General features: G+C 43.9%; 1 protein-coding gene across 1 annotated transcript in view; it reads right to left on the bottom strand.

Moving 5' to 3' along the window:
• The window catches only part of LOC124037649 (plexin-B2-like), a 278,879-nt gene that overhangs the window by 151,154 nt on the left and 110,077 nt on the right, over nucleotides 1-17,648 (bottom strand). The window contains exon 2 of the mRNA XM_046352576.1: nucleotides 6,918-7,036. The gene's annotated coding sequence lies outside the window, so the exon portion shown is untranslated. The remainder of the gene's footprint in view (nucleotides 1-6,917; nucleotides 7,037-17,648) is intronic.

The raw sequence follows: 17,648 nt of genomic DNA, 5'->3' as shown, positions 1-17,648 counted from the left end.
GGAACCAGAGAGGACAAGAGAGGAACCAGAGAGGACACGAGAGGAACCAGAGAGGACACGAGAGGAACCAGAGAGGACAAGAGAGGAACCAGAGAGGACATGAGGAGAGGAACCAGAGAGGACATGAGGAGAGGAACCAGAGAGGACATGAGGAGAGGAACCAGAGAGGACATGAGAGGAACCAGAGAGGACATGAGAGGAACCAGAGAGGACATGAGAGGAACCAGAGAGAAAGCAGAGAGGACACGAGAGGAACCAGAGAGAAAGCAGAGAGGACACGAGAGGAACCAGAGAGGACACGAGAGGAACCAGAGAGGACACGAGAGGAATCAGAGAGGACACGAGAGGAATCAGAGAGGACACGAGAGGAACCAGAGAGGACACGAGAGGAACCAGAGAGGACACGAGAAGAACCAGAGAGGACACGAGAGGAACCAGAGAGGACAAGAGAGGAACCAGAGAGGACAAGAGAGGAACCAGAGAGGACAAGAGAGGAACCAGAGAGGACAAGAGAGGAACCAGAGAGGACACGAGAGGAACCAGAGAGGACAAGAGAGGAACCAGATAGAACATGAGGAGAGGAACCAGAGAGGACATGAGAGGAACCAGAGAGGACATGAGAGGAACCAGAGAGAAAGCAGAGAGGACACGAGAGGAACCAGAGAGAAAGCAGAGAGGACACGAGAGGAGAGGAACCAGAGAGGAACCAGAGAGGACAAGAGAGGAACCAGAGAGGACAAGAGAGGAACCAGAGAGGACAAGAGAGGAACCAGAGAGAAAGCAGAGAGGACACGAGAGGAACCAGAGAGAAAGCAGAGAGGACACGAGAGGAGAGGAACCAGAGAGGAACCAGAGAGGACAAGAGAGGAACCAGAGAGGACAAGAGAGGAACCAGAGAGGACAAGAGAGGAACCAGAGAGGACACGAGAGGAACCAGAGAGGACAAGAGAGGAACCAGAGAGGACATGAGAGGAACCAGAGAGGACATGAGAGGAACCAGAGAGGAAGCAGAGAGGACACGAGAGGAACCAGAGAGAAAGCAGAGAGGACACGAGAGGAACCAGAGAGAAAGCAGAGAGGACACGAGAGGAGAGGAACCAGAGAGGACAAGAGAGGAACCAGAGAGGACAAGAGAGGAACCAGAGAGAAAGCAGAGAGGACACGAGAGGAACCAGAGAGGACACGAGAGGAACCAGAGAGGACAAGAGAGGAACCAGAGAGGACAAGAGAGGAACCAGAGAGGACAAGAGAGGAACCAGAGAGGACAAGAGAGGAACCAGAGAGGACACGAGAGGAACCAGAGAGGACACGAGAGGAACCAGAGAGGACAAGAGAGGAACCAGAGAGGACATGAGGAGAGGAACCAGAGAGGACATGAGGAGAGGAACCAGAGAGGACATGAGGAGAGGAACCAGAGAGGACATGAGAGGAACCAGAGAGGACATGAGAGGAACCAGAGAGGACACGAGAGGAACCAGAGAGAAAGCAGAGAGGACACGAGAGGAACCAGAGAGGACACGAGAGGAACCAGAGAGGACACGAGAGGAACCAGAGAGGACACGAGAGGAACCAGAGAGGACACGAGAGGAACCAGAGAGGACACGAGAAGAACCAGAGAGGACACGAGAGGAACCAGAGAGGACACGAGAGGAACCAGAGAGGACAAGAGAGGAACCAGAGAGGACAAGAGAGGAACCAGAGAGGACAAGAGAGGAACCAGAGAGGACACGAGAGGAACCAGAGAGGACAAGAGAGGAACCAGATAGAACATGAGGAGAGGAACCAGAGAGGACATGAGAGGAACCAGAGAGGACATGAGAGGAACCAGAGAGAAAGCAGAGAGGACACGAGAGGAACCAGAGAGAAAGCAGAGAGGACACGAGAGGAGAGGAACCAGAGAGGAACCAGAGAGGACAAGAGAGGAACCAGAGAGGACAAGAGAGGAACCAGAGAGGACAAGAGAGGAACCAGAGAGAAAGCAGAGAGGACACGAGAGGAACCAGAGAGAAAGCAGAGAGGACACGAGAGGAGAGGAACCAGAGAGGAACCAGAGAGGACAAGAGAGGAACCAGAGAGGACAAGAGAGGAACCAGAGAGGACAAGAGAGGAACCAGAGAGGACACGAGAGGAACCAGAGAGGACAAGAGAGGAACCAGAGAGGACATGAGAGGAACCAGAGAGGACATGAGAGGAACCAGAGAGGAAGCAGAGAGGACACGAGAGGAACCAGAGAGGACAAGAGAGGAACCAGAGAGGACACGAGAGGAACCAGAGAGGACAAGAGAGGAACCAGAGAGGACAAGAGAGGAACCAGAGAGGACACGAGAGGAACCAGAGAGGACAAGAGAGGAACCAGAGAGGACATGAGGAGAGGAACCAGAGAGGACATGAGGAGAGGAACCAGAGAGGACATGAGAGGAAGCAGAGAGGACACGAGAGGAACCAGAGAGGACATGAGAGAAGAGGAACCAGAGAGGACAAGAGAGGAGAGGAACCAGAGAGGACAAGAGAGGAGAGGAACCAGAGAGGACAAGAGAGGAACCAGAGAGAAAGCAGAGAGGACACGAGAGGAACCAGAGAGGACACGAGAGGAACCAGAGAGGACAAGAGAGGAACCAGAGAGGACAAGAGAGGAACCAGAGAGGACAAGAGAGGAACCAGAGAGGACAAGAGAGGAACCAGAGAGGACACGAGAGGAACCAGAGAGGACACGAGAGGAACCAGAGAGGACAAGAGAGGAACCAGAGAGGACATGAGGAGAGGAACCAGAGAGGACATGAGGAGAGGAACCAGAGAGGACATGAGGAGAGGAACCAGAGAGGACATGAGAGGAACCAGAGAGGACATGAGAGGAACCAGAGAGGACATGAGAGGAACCAGAGAGGACACGAGAGGAACCAGAGAGGACACGAGAGGAACCAGAGAGGACACGAGAAGAACCAGAGAGGACACGAGAGGAACCAGAGAGGACACGAGAGGAACCAGAGAGAAAGCAGAGAGGACACGAGAGGAACCAGAGAGGACACGAGAGGAACCAGAGAGGACACGAGAGGAACCAGAGAGGACACGAGAGGAACCAGAGAGGACACGAGAGGAACCAGAGAGGACACGAGAAGAACCAGAGAGGACACGAGAGGAACCAGAGAGGACACAAGAGGAACCAGAGAGGACAAGAGAGGAACCAGAGAGGACAAGAGAGGAACCAGAGAGGACAAGAGAGGAACCAGAGAGGACACGAGAGGAACCAGAGAGGACAAGAGAGGAACCAGATAGAACATGAGGAGAGGAACCAGAGAGGACATGAGAGGAACCAGAGAGGACATGAGAGGAACCAGAGAGAAAGCAGAGAGGACACGAGAGGAACCAGAGAGAAAGCAGAGAGGACACGAGAGGAGAGGAACCAGAGAGGAACCAGAGAGGACAAGAGAGGAACCAGAGAGGACAAGAGAGGAACCAGAGAGGACAAGAGAGGAACCAGAGAGAAAGCAGAGAGGACACGAGAGGAACCAGAGAGAAAGCAGAGAGGACACGAGAGGAGAGGAACCAGAGAGGAACCAGAGAGGACAAGAGAGGAACCAGAGAGGACAAGAGAGGAACCAGAGAGGACAAGAGAGGAACCAGAGAGGACACGAGAGGAACCAGAGAGGACAAGAGAGGAACCAGAGAGGACATGAGAGGAACCAGAGAGGACATGAGAGGAACCAGAGAGGAAGCAGAGAGGACACGAGAGGAACCAGAGAGGACAAGAGAGGAACCAGAGAGGACACGAGAGGAACCAGAGAGGACAAGAGAGGAACCAGAGAGGACACGAGAGGAACCAGAGAGGACAAGAGAGGAACCAGAGAGGACATGAGGAGAGGAACCAGAGAGGACATGAGGAGAGGAACCAGAGAGGACATGAGAGGAAGCAGAGAGGACACGAGAGGAACCAGAGAGGACATGAGAGAAGAGGAACCAGAGAGGACAAGAGAGGAGAGGAACCAGAGAGGACAAGAGAGGAGAGGAACCAGAGATGACAAGAAAGGAACCAGAGGGGACACGAACCAGAGAGGACAGGAACCACAGAGAAACCAGAGAGGACACGAGAGAAACCAGAGAGGACACGAGAGAAACCAGAGAGGACACGAGAGAAACCAGAGAGGACACGAGAGAAACCAGAGAGGACACGAGAGAAACCAGAGAGGACACGAGAGAAACCAGAGAGGACACGAGAGAAACCAGAGAGGACACGAGAGAAACCAGAGAGGACACGAGAGAAACCAGAGAGGACACGAGAGAAACCAGAGAGGACACGAGAGAAACCAGAGAGGACACGAGAGAAACCAGAGAGGACACGAGAGAAACCAGAGAGGACAAGAGAGAAACCAGAGAGGACACACATCTGGTTCCATTCAGAATAACTTGGATTCCTCATCTGGCAGTTTTATATTAATCTCTTGCAACCTGGGCCTTGACTGCCCAGGAGAGCATAAAAAACTACACTCCTGTACACAAAGAAAGCCCTTCTCTTTAAGCATGACTGTGAGGGTGGAGGTTGAACGGGTGGGAGTACCCCCACAGGACATTCCTAAGGAAGCTTGGTTTGCCCTTCTCCTCTCCTGCTGAGCACAATGATGGTCCATCAGCATTATTTCCCCAGGAGATAGAGTTCTGGTGATGTACATGACTCAATCTGTGAGCAACAGGAGTGGAGATCCGACGCAATACAACCCGGCCCCATTAACCACCGCCACGGAGACATGGTTACCGTTGCAGAGCGGCGAGAAGCGCTTAGCTCTGCCCTATCTACTGGCCCGTAATATTATTTTACGCCATGTTCCAGCTCTCTTTACAACCTCAAACATAATTCTGTCTCCATGGCTCAATAAAAATGTATTTATATAGTGGATTTATATAGTGGGCTTCGAAATTATTGACACCCTTAAATTGGGAAATTGTATTACTTTATACTAATATAATTGCTCAGAGCAACCGATTTTGTTAAACAAGTAATATTATTTTTTCTCAAAATGGTAGGGTAAAAATTACTGACATCCCTAAATATTCTTTAAAAATATCCTGGCACGCAATGACTACTTTAACCTTTAACCTTGACTTGAGAAATTTGTTGGATGCATTTGCAGTAAATTTTTGTTTAAGATTATTTTGATTGATGTTGCATGCTAGGAATATGTGACCAAATACAAAACTTTGGACTACTATATTTATAAGAATCTTAAGCGACATCAATCATTTTGATCCCTATCTTTTTTTGAGAAAAAAAAGACTTGTTTATCAATATCATTTTTTTCTGAGGAATTGTACTAGTATAAAAAAAAAATCATAATTTCCCAAATTTATGGAGCATTCAATATAGGTCAATATTTTAATTATTTATTTTATGCAGTCATTATTGCTCATCTTTACACGGGTGTCAATAAATTGGGACCCAACTGTATTTCTTAATTACCCGCCTGTCCATATCACTGTATCTGCTCCTGTACAAAGGAAAGTAATATCAGTAGAGCTCTGGCCCTCTAGCCTTGTTGAGAGCAGCAGACACAGAATATTATTACCTTGAGCTGTCGCCTGTTCCCCCGTACCATTCACTCAGGGCCTAATGGAGTTTTTTATTAGAATCAAATGAATACAATATCTTCCCATAAATAGCCTACTTAGAAAGTCCTTTTCTCTGCCTGCAATATGGTTGGATGTCCATCACGCTTGAGTGCAGAGGTGCCACATGTTTAATTCAAAGCCAATGCAATTTACGCACACTGCACACCGAAACACAGACTAGAGTTTTTGTTCTCCCTCCACCCATCTTACCTTCAACGGTCCACGTTTACAAAACCATTTAGGACTGTAGGAACAGACTGTATTGCATAACATTCACTGTATCTGAGAGAACTGGGGTATAAACTGAGGGTAGCAACGATGTACTATAGGGCACTCAGAGGTAAAGAAAGTGAATAAACTCATTGGAAAGCAGTCCCCTATACATCAGGTCTGGACATCACATCTATGTATGTGGATCTGACGATTGGGGGGGTGTTGAGAAGAGAAGAGGGAATCCAATCTTTCACACAGAGGAACAGAGACAGGCAGGCAGATACACTATGGTCCCAAAATAACCCTGGAGGAATCCATGAATGAAATGACAGGATTGCAGGGGTATTAGAAAACTTGCTGAGGTGGTTGCTAATGCTGTTTATGGTGAGGTGTCACTGCTAGCAGGGGATAAGTCAAACTGTTTGACTAATAAAATATGCACAAGCTTTTCAGAGTCGCCAAGCAGAAAATTCTAAACCGAGTTGAGGGTCTACCTTGACTTGTAGTTAGCCTACCGCCGATGCAGCGGGCTTTGATGCATGTATCCGGCGTAAACGGACAGATATAAAGCCTTTAAAATAAATACATGTGAAGGCCTCTCGAAATGGGGCCGATAAACATAAACCCTGATATCCCGGCTAAGGATGGGATTATTGTTGCGTCAACAACCCCCGTACATAATAGTGATTACTGTCCTCTCTGCAGTGCCATCAGACTAAGGCAACGACTAAGCTAGCAGACAGCCTGGTCCTAATTACCTAGAAATGCCAATTACTGACTCCATTTAATTATTTATATAGCTAGTCTGTTAGCGCCACACATCCAAATAAAAATATACTTTTCTGACTCCAAGCACTGATATCGGTGGCAGCTGTGTTGAATGGGTCTACAGGGCCTGTTGGATCACACTGGCTTGGGAATTCACTGGATTCAGGCTATGCTAGTCTGTGAGATACCCAGCTAGCTAGCTATAAATCCCTCATGGCTATCAATTCAATGTTCAGTACCTGTTTACTAATCAATGTGCTGACAGCTTGGCCTTTGCAGTCGTATCGTAGTTGTATGAAAACAATGGAACAGCAATATCTTTAGGGGTTTGTCCTTACTTCCTGTAGAGCTCAATTACTTCCTGTAGTTGCCAAGCAGGAAGTCCACAATCATATCCCTTCGTCGTCTGCTCTCCTGTTTATTCAGGCCTCTCCAGGGTGGCCACAGTAAAGAAGTGCTGAAAGACAACAAAAAGAGCGCTTTAGAAAATTCATCCATTGTGTCACACTGAGGAAAAAATACAGTACCAGCAGTATGTTCAAATCTAAACATACATGACTGGTTGAGAAATGTTGTACAGTAAACAAGTCTTCTACTGCCAATACAAAAATGCCTCTGAAAACAATCCTTCCCTTTCTCTTTAACTGGCGAGTGAACACTCACTCAGTTCCTGCAGATGTTTCCTATCACCCACAGCTGCCAGGCGGCACCCAGTCAGTGACTGCTAGTGCTAGGGAGGGAAGAGGAAGGAAAGTCTACCATTCGCGCTCCAGTGAATCCTGCAGAAATTTGACATATCACTCTGCGATTTGTATGTCTCTGGATTTGACATGAAAATGTTGGGAGTCTCGTCTGGAGTATCACTCGCAACTAGGCCTGGCTGGCTGTTTAGCTTATGTTCCCATAAACTCTGACGTCCACATTTCTCAGCCCCAGGGTGCAGATGGCCGATTAGCTCAGTCGACAGCATGTCAGCGAGTGAGTGTCTTCTCTGGAAGCACAGGCCCACGATCATACAACACTTTGTTACCCTGAAGAAATATGACACACTTTATTTGGATTGTCTGGATAGTCCATCTGTAGATAATCTACAGATTGTGATACCATCAACAAACTCTGTTGATAAACAAATACTTGCTAAAGTTGCATATTAAAGTTAGGGGTTAGGGCTCGGGTTAAGATAAGGTTAGGGCTAGTAGTAGATATTTAGTTTAAATGTTACTGATAGTCTTTCCCAAACTGGCGGCCCGCGAGTCAAATGGTTTAATTTGGCTCCTCAAGTTTTTTGAGAACATAAAAAATAAATAAAAAGTTATTGTTTATTGTTGGACATAAAAGACTGTAAAACACCAGGATATAAGTTAAGTGATTTTAAATGTACCAATATTATTATCTGTTCGTGCTTCTTGCGGTCAATTTGACATCTGCAATACATGGTTTATTATGTTCTGGCCCCCCGACAATCCACTCCAGAAAAATAATCAGCCCGCAGCTCAATCTATGATGATCCTTGATGTGTAGCATCTAGAGATGGACTATACAAATAAAGTGTTACCGAAATATGTCACTGTGTTGCCATACAGCTGCAGTGCTGGTTGTAGCGTGAGTAGAGTAGCATGCATTTTATTATAAAAAGTGTTGAATAAGTTGTAGACAGTGCTGAATAACTTAAACATTAACTTAATCATAAAAACAGCAGCTCTTTGCTGTATTCGTTGAGTCTCTCTCTAGTCATGGTTTTAAACGTTTTGAAATCTAACATTATCAACTTTCCTGTGTGTTCGAGGCTTCTTTTACAGTCTATGGAATTCCTTGGAGATCAACCACTGCTCTATATGATAACACATACTGTTAGTAGGCCTACATCAGTGTTCACCACCCTAGTCGATCACCAAAGATTTCTGTAAAAAAGCGACTTCCACTCACGCTACAACCAGCACTTGAGACCTGTCCTAAAGCCACTCCTGCTTTGTATTGGCTGTGTATGTAACAGAATAACTTTACGTCCGTCCCCTCGCCCATACCCGGGCGCGAACCAGGGACCCCCTGCACACATCGACAACAGTCACCCTCGAAGCATCGTTACCCATCGCTCCACAAAAGCCACGGCCCTTGCAGAGCAAGGGGAACTACTACTTCAAGGTCTCAGAGCAAGTGACGTAACCGATTGAAACGCTATTTAGCGCGCACCGCTAACTAAGCTAGCCGTTTCACATCCGTTACATGTACTTAGGGTGATTGTCCTGTTGGAATCTTGTTTTTCATGGTCTGAGAGTCCTTTAGGTGCCTTTTGGCAAAAACCTATTTTGGCATTGTCAATATGGGGTATTGTGTAATACTGTACATACAATGCATATGCTTTTGACTGAGGTCCATATGAGGATCTTAATATGCTAAATAAGAACAACTTCTGATGCTAATTTTAGTTTTGCGGACATGCTCAATAATTTGACATGATTAAATCCATATCATTCTTTAAGACACTATAGCTGTGTTTGAATACTAAGCTCAGGGCATTTCTGAATGGACAATCTGACAATGCTTTGGATTTATGAATGCCCAGAGCGCACTCTACTCTGAGCACACTCTGGCACTCGAGATTGAATTTATGAACACACCCAAAATCGTGAGATGTCTAGCTGGTAATTTGTTATGCTAACAAGTTAGCAAGAGGTTAATAGAATAACAACTTAGCATAACAACTTTCAGTAGACTGGCGAAGCGCTAGTACGCCCAACTGAAAGGATACCATTAGTTTACAGTATACTAAAATGAACTAATAATATATACTTTATTTAGTATGTAGTATACAGTATGGGTATTCGAACACAGCTTAGTTATCATTTTTGTATTCCCTCTGCATTAAGGCACACGCAACCTAAAAGCATTGTAAGTGGAAGCCTAGCAACAAGAATTCCAACTGGCATTTTTGAATTTGGGTACTACAAATGAGTTGGTAAACAGTGTGTGGTCGAACAGACAACTGGATAAACAAAGAAGTGAGAAGCTATTCAGAAAATACCTCAAAGAAGTCTATGCTAAAGTGAGTAGCTCATTTTTATTTATCTTAGTAACTAGAATCAAGAACGGTAGCTAATTCGGCCAGCTCTCAGTAGGGCTATCCAGCTAAGTAGGCTTGATATGGGGGTAAAAGCTAACTGGTAGCCTAGCTAGCTAACAAATAGAAAAATTGCCAACCCTTCAGGGATTACATGTTTTGCCCCTATCAAGCCTCAAGGTGACAGCTAATGTTTTAGGAGTATTTTGTATTACTAGTTAATATAAGATAGCTAGCTAACTAACTAAACTAGCAACTTGGCTAGCTAGCTTGTTCCAGTTATCGTAAACTCACCCCATTCCGTACAAATGTGCGTAACAGCTACAAAGAAAACTAATGGGACTGTAGCGACTGTGTTGACTTCAAAATCGGGGGTGTGAACTAGGTTTCTATGGTAATGGCTCTATAGTATTGGAGAAAAGTTTTTAAAAAACGGACTCTCCGTTACATCAGGACGTGTCATGTCATATCGTACAGCACGCATAAAGCAACTATTTATGTCTTACAATCTCTCTCCACCAGGTGTAGCACTTCTCTCATCCTTTAAAAACAAGAAATGAACAGTGACGGGGTAAGGGGGGGAAACCTAGTCATTTTTTGCGTCATCATTGCATGCGATCATCATTCTCAAAGCCGTTGTTTACTTCTATGATCACTTTATCACCGCCCTAAAAACCAGATTCCAATTCAACACAAACCTTCTAATAGGTATGTAACGACACATTATATGAACTCTTTATAGTGTTTTATTTACATTTTAGAGGCGATAAGTTGGACAGATCGAGTGACACATTAGTTTCGCTTCCCTACCCTCCATTAAAAAAAGACCTGACAGGGCTCATTGCCTGCTTGAATTATGCAGAAACAGGCAGCGTTTAGGCCATGTAATTGATTCTGTTGGAAAGGGGAGAAATTGTGCTTTACAATGGTATTGACATTACAGTTGATCTGGAAGTTGTAAGTCGCTCTGGATAAGAGCGTCTGCTAAATGACTTAAATGTAAATGTAAGTATTACGATTTGGGGGTGCTATAATAATGGAAATTGTACGGACCAAGGCAATGTACGAGTTTACACGTCATGAATGAAGCAGGTGCCTTGTGGTATGGATATATGAAATTACAATATTTTCTTGCAATATCGAAAAATGTTGACTAATATTTTATGCATTGACAGTTTGGAGTGGATCACAGACCCAAACTACCACGTTGGGTCTGGACTACGAGGGACCACAGCTGACGACCAAATCTGCTTCCATCACATCCATCATCCATAACAAACAGGGCTATTGAGGGTATTGAGGGTCTGCAACTTTTATTTTCTTTTAGTTTGGCCTACTTTTGCATCTTTACAGAAAATGTGTTGTAATTGGAGCTCTGGATTTGCTGTGCTGCATTTTCATACAGAAATAACAGATGTGCTTTCAAAATAGCAACTTGGATTAAATATGATGATGTTTGCCTTTCCATGCCTTCTAGCCTACTACTGAATATGGTGCTGTATGCTCAGGTATGTCAGGTCAAATAATTTGGACCCTGGAAATTGATCTTGAGATGGATTTAGCACATTTTCATTTAGACATACATACTAGGATCAATATTACATATCATGTAAGGATATTTACTGAAATTATGATTTTTATTTAAAAAATACAGATACATAAATGATTTGGAAATTACTACAAATATGATACATTTCAGAAAATATGTGGATTCGTTCATGCCTAATTATGTCATAGATATGTCAGCATGTTGACACATACCTTTTCCGGAGTTAGAATATTCTACAAATATGTCAGGAGGGTGCACACGCATCGGGTGTGTGTCTGGAATGTATCTCACCCCAGACACAGTGCCTTCGGAATGTATTCAGACCCAATGACTTTTTCTAATTCTAAAACTGATCAAATATATTTTGTTCCTCAGGGATCTACACACAATACCACAAAGATAAAGTGAAAATTGGTTTTTAGAAGTACCTTATTTACATAAGAAATCAGACCCTATGCTATGACACTCGACATTGAGATCAGATGCCTCCTCTTTCCATTGATCATCCTTGAGATGTTTCTACAACTTGATTGGAGTCCACCCGTGGTAAATTCCATTGATTGGGACATGATTTGGAAATGCACACACCTGTCTATTTAATGTCCCACAGCTGACAGTGCATGTCAGAGCAAAATCCAAGCCATGAGGTTGAAGGAATTGTAGAGCTCCAAGACAGGATTGCCTCGACACATGATTGTGTAAGGATATGGAACCAAAACATTTCTGCAGCATTGAAGGTCCCCAAGAACACAGTGGCTTCCATCATTCTTAAAATGGAAGATGTTTGGAACCACCAAGACTTTTCAGAGCTGGCTGCCTGGCCAAACTGAGCAATCGTGGGAGAAGGGCCTCTTGTCAGGGAGGTGACCAAGAATCCGATGGTCACTCTGACAGAGCTCTAGAGTTCCTCTGTGGAGATGGTAGAACATTCCAGAAGGACAACCATCTCTGCAGGACTCCACCAATCAGGCCTTCATGGTAGAGTGGCCAGATGGCAGCCACTCCTCAGTCAAAGGCACATGACAGACCGCTTGGAGTTTGCCAAAAGGCACCTAAAGACTCTCAGACCATGAGAAACAAGATTCTCTGGTCTGATGAAACCAAGATTGAACTCTTTGGCCTGAATGCCAAACATCCCACCTGGAATAAACCTGGCACCATCCTTACAGTGAAGCATGCTGGTGGCAGCATCATGCTGTGGTGGTGTTTTTCAGCGGCAAGGGACTGGGAGACTCGTCAGGATCAACGGAAATATGAACGGAGCAAAGTACATAGAGATCCTTGATGAAAACTGGGGCAAAGGTTCACCTTCCAACAGCACAACCACCCTAAGCACACAGCCAAGACAAAGCAGAAGTGGCTTTAGGACAGGTCTCTGAATGTCCGTGAGTGGCCCACCCAGAGTCCGGACTTGAACCCGATCAAACATCCCTGGAGAGACCTGAAAATAGCTGTGCAGCAACGCTACCCATCCAACCTGACAGAGCTTGAGAAGTTCTGCAGCGAGGAATGGGACAAACTCCCCAAATAAAGGTGTGCCAAGCTTGTAGCGTCATACCCAAGAAGACTCAAGACTGTAATCGCTGCCAAAGCTGCGTCAACAAAGTACTGAGTAAAGGGTTTGAATACTTATATTAATGTAATAAGGCTATTATGTAACAAAATGTAGAAAAAGGTCAAGAGGTCTGAATATTTTCCGAAGACACTATATCACCCTGGACTCATACGGTAGCAGGGAGATTTCTAAGGTCCGGATAGGATGCATATAGAAACTGTCCCATTACAGAGACTATCCTAGCTCCGTAAAATATTCAAGGAATATACACAGTGTTCAAAACATTAAGAACACCGTCCTAATATTGAGTTGCACCCTTTTGCCCTCAAAACAGTCTCAAGGTGTCAAAGGTGTTCCACAGGGATGTTGGCTCATGTTGACTCTAATGCCTCCCACAGTTGTGTCAAGTTGGCTGGATATACTTTGAGTGGTGGGCCATACTTAATACACAAGGGAAACTGTTAAGCATGAAAAACCCAGCAGCGTTGCAGTTCTTGACGCACTCAAAAACTGATGTGCCTGGAACCTACTACCATACCTTGTTCAAATGCATTTACTACATCCTTTGTCTTGCCCATTCACCCTCTGAATGGCACACATACACAATGTCCATGTCTCAATTTCCTCAAGGCTTAAAAATCATTCTTTAGCCAGTCTCCTCCCCTTCATCTACACTGAATGAAGAGGATTTAAAAAGTGACATCAACAAGGGATCATAGCTTTCACCTGGATTCACCTGGTCAGTCTGTTTTCATTCTATAGCTAGAGGATTACTTAGTTCTCCAGAAGTGATCAGCATCATTTTTGTCTTTATCAGTTGTCTAGTACTGTCTATTTGATAGCTCGGACCATCTACTTTAAGTGTGGCCTGTTTTCCCAGTAGCCTACTTGGTGAGTGAACTGTTGACTGCTCATAACTTTCAGATGATCGTTGACATATGAATCAGGATAAAGGGGCAGAATAATTTGTTACTTGTTTTGGTAATCAGTGGCTGTATTGCAGGGGGAGTGGTTTCTCCTCGCCCAGGCAATCAGCAATTAGTACAGGGAGGTGTGCTCTTCACCTCTGCTAGGTAATTAGCAATTAGTGTTAGTACTTCAGTCTCTAGGCTATGCTCAAACATTACACCCCAACCCGAGCACTCTGTTCTGCCTCCTCTGGTCTCTTGGCCCTCCTACCCCTATGGGAGTGCATTTCCCTCTCAGCCGTCCAAGCTCTTCTCTGTGATGTTACCTGAAGCTAGGACAGTAGAGTCCCTGCCCATCTTCTGAAAGCACCTGAAACCCTACCTCTTCAGAGTATTTTAAATAATCCCTCTCCTCCCTCAACACCCCCCCCCCTTCTCCTTTCTAGCTCTGACTTTGCTGATAGCTACTTTGTTCTGGAAAAGTGATATGTGGTTGTCCCACCTAGCTGTATTAAGATGAAGGCACTAATTGTAAGTTGCTCTGGATAAGAGCACATGCTAAATGACTCAAATGTAAATGACATGGAAAGAGCTAGTGTTCTTAATGTGTTGTACACTCAGTATAAGTGTAGGTGCGTATTTGTATGATTCCTCTTCCTCCAGAATTTCAGAAACCACATTCTAGGGCAAAATACCCATTGTTCTCATGGAGCAAAACTGTTTGGTTTATGCATACTCAGATTGTGCCGCTCAGTGGAGGTCTTTAAACAGGAGCCCAGTTCAGCTCCATACATGTTTTGGCCAGATCTGGATGATAGTTCACTAACTCCATAGTCACTGAAACACAGTATCCCCACCCCCTACCCGTTAAATACTCACTAGGCATTAGATCATGTTGTAGGAAGACTGTGCTCTTACAGAAAGGATCAATTGTGTACAAGAGATCCACCACTGTGGCTCTCCAAAGCGCTTAGTATTTACATGACAGTTGCGAGGGGCAGACCTTGTTTGCAGGGGCTTGAGTGGAGGAGTGTTTGTGGCCCGGAAGCCGGATCTGTTCCAACCGTGCCCGGGCAAGAGAGACAGAGCCCAGTCAGCCTCGACAGCTTGGATACTCACAGGAGGTGATGGGATACTGGAGGACTGGTGTACCATGTTGAGGTTGAGGAGGGGAAGGATGTGAGTAGGATGGGTAAGAAGTTTTTTTTATTATTATTTTAGAACCCCAAGGACTTGGCATCCACAGTGTTGCATGAGCAAAATCTAAAACTAGGCCCTTTGATGAAGACCTGAGCTGTGGGTATCATCTGTATACGCTTGGGTTGAGGTAATCATCATTCAGCTAGACCTTGAGGGAAAGAACAGCAATATTTTTTGCAGATTTTACACATTCCAAGCATTTTATGCCTCCGTGTGATATGAAATACCTTCCTTTAATCATGATTTTAAAAAATGATGCTGGGAATTGAATAATACATATGATATTGCCTCGGAGGACAATCAGCTAAAGTATGTTGGCTATAATGATAAAAATCTACATTGTCTTGAATTAAACAAACAGTATTTTTCCAACGGAATTGCATCTCCCTTCAAATTGGACAATAAATTCAGCAAGACAGATGTGTTTGGTTAAGAAAGATTACATGAAATGTCTCGATAGCCCCAAGGATGCATGTTACTTGTTATTTGCAGACCATCGCTGCAATTTCATCCGTATTTTCAATAGATCCCGTCATTTAAATTGGGATGATTACTGTGATTCTGTGTGACAAAGTAATTATTCACACTCGTCTTTGAGGAAGCCTACTTATATTCTGAATATCATAAAGAGGACTTTTTTATGTTTCAAGTGTTTTTTACTCTCCTGATTAACCTGAACAAACTTCAAATGTGTCAGAGGAAGTGAATCGCCTGTTCAGGGGATTTATTTTTTTACATGTAATATCCCTTTAGAAAATAACGTGGCAGCATTTTTAAAGAAGATTATTTATATTTTTAAAGAGCTTTTTATAGTATGTGAGACTTGAAAGTAGTCTATTCTCCAAATTAACACATTTTTAGTGTTGGACCAAATTATTTATTTTCACGAGGAATTAGTGTGACAACCTAGAACTCAAAGTTACAAGTAACTGAAAATGTATAAAACACATGCTGTCAAGCTAATTGATACAAAAAAACATATATATTTTTTCACATATACCGGTCAAAAGTTTTAGAACACCTACTCATTGACTTCTTATGGCTGGGGGGCAGTATTGAGTAGCTTGGTTGAATAAGGTGCCGAGAAGCTAAGATATGCATATTATTAATAGATTTGGATATAAAACACTGACTTTTCTAAAACTATTTGAATTATGTCTGTGTATAATAGAACTCATATGGCAGGCAAAAACCTGAGAAATAAAATCCAACCCGGAAGTGGAAATCTGAGGTTTGTAGGTCCGATTGCACTTCCTAATTCTTCCACTAGATGTCAGTCTTTAGGCTTCTACTGTGAAGGGGGAGCGAATAAGAGCTGTTTGACTAAGGGGTCTGGCAAAATGCCATAAGCTAAGTCTCGCGCGCGGCCATGAGCACGAGCTCTGTTCCTTTTAATTTCTAAAGACAAAGGAATTGTCCGGTTGGAATATTATTGAAGATTTATGATGAAAACATCCTAAAGATTGATTCTATACATCGTTTCACATGTTTCTACGAACTGTAATGGAACCGTCATCTGAACCTGCGCCTTGTAAATTTGGATTTGTGAACAAAACGCGCAAACAAAACGGAGGTATTTGGACATAAATGGACTTTATCGAACAAAACATTTTTTTTGTGGAACTGGGATTCCTGAGAGTGCATTCCGATGAAGATCATCAAAGGTAAGTGAATATTTATAATGCCATTTCTGACTTCTGTTGACTCCACAAAATGGCTGGTATCTGTATGGCTAGTTTTGGTGCCTGAGCGCTGTACTCAGATTAATACATGGTGTGCTTTTTCCGTAAAGCTTTTTTGAAATCTGACACAGCTGTTGCATTAAGGAGAAGTATATCTTTAATTCCATGCTTAACAATTTTATTATCATCAACATTTATGATGAGTATTTCTGTAAATTGATGTGGCTCTGCAAAATCACCGGATATTTTGGAAGCAAAACATTACTGAACATAACGTGCCAATGTAAACAGATCTTTAGCTATAAATATAAACTTTATCAAAGAAAACATACATGTATTGAGTAACATGAAGTCCTATGAGTGCCATCTGATGAAGATCAAAGGTTAGTGATTAATGTTCTCTATTTCTGCTTTTTGTGACTCCTTTTTGTCTGTGAATTGGGGCTGACCTAACAATCGCATGGAATGCTTTCGTCGTAAAGCCTTTTTGAAATCGGACACTGGTTGGATTAACAAATTTATCTTTAAAATTGTATATAATACTTGTATGTTTGAGGAATTTTTATTATGAGATTTCTGTTTTTTATTTGGCGCCCTGCACTTTCACTGGCGGTTGTCAAATCGATCCTGTTAACGGGATTTCAGCCGTAAGAAGTTTTACTTTATTTTTACTATTTTCTTTAATGGTAGAATAATAGTGAATACATCAAAACTATGAAAAAACACAATCCTGTAGTAACCAGAAAAGTATATAAGTTTCTTCAAGTAGCCACTCGTTGCCTTGGACAGCTTTGCACACTCTTCGCATTCTCTCAACCAGCTTCACCTGGACTGATTTTCTAACAAGGACGTCCCAAATATGAAGGACGTCCCACATATGCTGAGCACTTATTGGATGCTTTTCCTTCACTTTGCGGTCCCACTAACCGGATGGGATGGTGTATCGCTGCAGAATGCTGTGGTAGCCATGCTGGTTAAGTGTGCCTTGAATTCTAAATAAATCACTGACAGTGTCACCAGCAATACCCCATCACACCACCTTCTCCATGCTTCACGGTGGGAACCACACATGCAGAGATATTTTCACCTACTCTGTGTCACAAAGACATGGCGGTTG

This window comes from Oncorhynchus gorbuscha, linkage group LG06 (assembly GCF_021184085.1).
Source record: "Oncorhynchus gorbuscha isolate QuinsamMale2020 ecotype Even-year linkage group LG06, OgorEven_v1.0, whole genome shotgun sequence".
NCBI lineage: Eukaryota > Metazoa > Chordata > Actinopteri > Salmoniformes > Salmonidae > Oncorhynchus > Oncorhynchus gorbuscha.
Note: the sequence above shows the minus strand (reverse complement) of the source record. Positions and strands in the feature narration are given on the sequence as shown.